The sequence below is a fragment of the Chiloscyllium punctatum genome, chromosome 35 (genome assembly GCF_047496795.1).
Source record: "Chiloscyllium punctatum isolate Juve2018m chromosome 35, sChiPun1.3, whole genome shotgun sequence".
In the NCBI taxonomy this organism is placed as follows: Eukaryota; Metazoa; Chordata; class Chondrichthyes; order Orectolobiformes; family Hemiscylliidae; genus Chiloscyllium; species Chiloscyllium punctatum.
Window position 1 is genome coordinate 40,732,142 of NC_092773.1, and position 2,576 is coordinate 40,734,717.

At 44.1% G+C, this 2,576-nt stretch overlaps 1 non-coding gene across 1 annotated transcript; it reads left to right on the forward strand.

Moving 5' to 3' along the window:
• Positions 1–2,012: 2,012 nt before the first annotated feature.
• On the forward strand, positions 2,013–2,086 carry trnat-cgu (transfer RNA threonine (anticodon CGU)). The gene has a single exon. It is a non-coding gene; the product is annotated as a tRNA-Thr (tRNA).
• The last annotated feature ends 490 nt before the right edge of the window (positions 2,087–2,576 follow it).

Below are 2,576 nucleotides of genomic sequence, written 5' to 3' on the forward strand. Positions count from 1 at the left end.
GGAGATTTAATTAATCCTTGCAAAAGCACGTGGATGACGATGGAATTGTGTGGGGAGACGAGCTGAGAATAGATCCAACGTCAGCAACATTTAGGGCCGAAGGGCCTGTTCAGCGCGGTATCCTTCTATGTTCTTTGTTCTTCCCCACAGTCAGCATTCATACAAAGCACGGGTTTCAAATGTCTCCCATCCAGAGCGGCACCAAACAGAGACTGGCTTATTGATTTTTGAGATGTCTCTGTACTCTTCACAGACTCCTTTTTGTCCTCATTATATTTATAAAACCAGTTGTGTCTGACTTCAACAAAGCCAGATGCTGCATTTGAGCGAGGTAGAACTCAAAACTACCATCGTCCGATTCGAATTCAGATGCGTTATCCTTACAGCATCGGGCCCACCCACCGCCGACTTCATCTCAGCTTTTCCATATGTAAGGGAGACGTGTAGATCGGGGGAAACAAAACTGACAAGTTGAAGAACCAACAAAGTTAATCAGCGTCACTGTTTTACTTCAATATGTCACACTTTGTGAAGCAGTGCTTTTCACTGGCAAAGAAAATACATTTGTCTTCAGGTGCCGCCTTCTGTCTTGTCTGCATCTCAGCTGGCAATTTTCATGGTTGAATTCACAGTCACGTCGCGATTCCATGATCCACTCCAATGAAATGTACTTTCATGATATCAGTCATGGGTTCTTCCTTTCAAGACCCTGAACAATTTAGCAAGAAAACTCTGGTCCTTTCTAGCCCGGGATCTAGAATAAGACGAGTAGAACGCCACCCTTGTTGGTGCCGCTGCTCACCGGAGGCCAGCGCGTCAAAACGAGGCCCTGTCACCATTAGCTTGTTTTGTGCCCCCCTGCAGTACATCTGCTAAACAACATCAGATTATCACAGCTCCACCTTCTTCACATTGAAACACCGGGCGATAATATGAACTGTTTGGAAACTTGGGGAGAGCAACTTTGCTGCTAAAGTTTGTTATGGAGTCAACGACAGACACATTAGTGTGTACAAGTCAGTTCGCAAGGTTAACAATCAGCATAACTAGAAATCTCTGCTTAGGATTCCGCGTTTGCATTGCCGAGACCTGGAGATAATTCCCACTCAGGTAATGAAGATTTATTTCTCATTTTGAATGAAATCTAATTCCTGCTTTTGCAGAACACGCACGGGATCCTGCCAGAAATGGTCCAGTGATTATTTACATCCGTGTACAAGGACAATGGCAGCAGTTACACGGGAAACTACCACTGCAAAGCCCCTGCAATCATATCACCTTTCTGAGTTGTACGTATCTCGCTGATCCTACAGTGTCTCTAAGTGTAAATCCTGGAACACCCCCGCCCCTCTCCCGAAGCGGTATGATGGCTGTACTTCCGTGCTGAGGAGCTGAAAGGTTCAGGAAAGTAACTCATCCCCTCCATCACTGGGGTAATTTGGGATATGCGCTGAATCCTATCCCATTGAGTGACGATTTATATTCCAGTAATCCGTTTCTTAAAGTTGAAGGTACTTGTCAGACATCTGCAGTCATTGGGAAATAAGTTGAGAAGCGGATCAGGACAGTGAAGTAAAGTGATCGACAATGATGACTGGGAGGCATGAGGCAGGAAGTGAACGTGGAACTGGTGGTGCAAGACTCAGTGTCGGTGGCAATGGGTCTGCTTTTACTGCCCAATGTTTGCATTTACTTACACATTACGCTTCGTCAATTCAACAGAATGACCTTGATCCTCTTGTTGTATATTAATGAGGTTCATGGGCCACGAGAAGATGAACACATCCGCTTTCTCCTGTCAGTTTGAACAGGTGAAAGTATCAGTGTGAAATCAATGCAAGAGGAGATTATCTTTTTATGTGCCTTTTTAGTGGAGAATGTTCAGCTGTCAACTGTTTGTATTTGAAAATTGGAGGATTGATTGCAATTCTCAGTGAGCAACGTTTGTCTAAAAACTGTGATGAAGTGGTTAAGTAACTTCACATATGGGTGTGCAAAAGCAGAGATAGTGTGGCGCCGTGGCTTAGTTGGTTAAAGCATCTGTCTCGTAAACAGGAGATCCTGGGTTCGACTCCCAGCGGTGCCTGCTTGTTGTGCTTGTACTTGTGCTTGTGCTTCGTGTTCCAAATGTCGCGTCACAGAGTCTGTGTCTCATTGTACTTCTAGCCTGTAATGATTTGGTGATCCAGGTTATGTTCCAACAGAGAATGTTGTGTCTGTTTTCAATTCCAAACTATTAATAAATTCTCTGGTTTCTTGCTTTTATTCCAGAAGCACTTTTGCTTCTCCTCCTCTTTTATTCCACTTCTTCATTCCTGGTTTGGTAGGAATAACGAGATGAGGCCGGAGACGTTGCAGACTTACAGGGGAATTTTGTGGTAATGGCAGAGACACCACCAGCTGATCACTCTCATTCTCTGATGTCACCGTTCATTCATTTAAAGCAACAGCATACACATGGCTGTGCTTCTTTAGTTGTGGTGTAATTGCGTTTTGTTTTCTTTCTTCTGGATTAGGAATTCTGTTTTGAATTAGAAACAGTCATAATTGGTTGAGGAAGAAATGTCGCCTTGCCT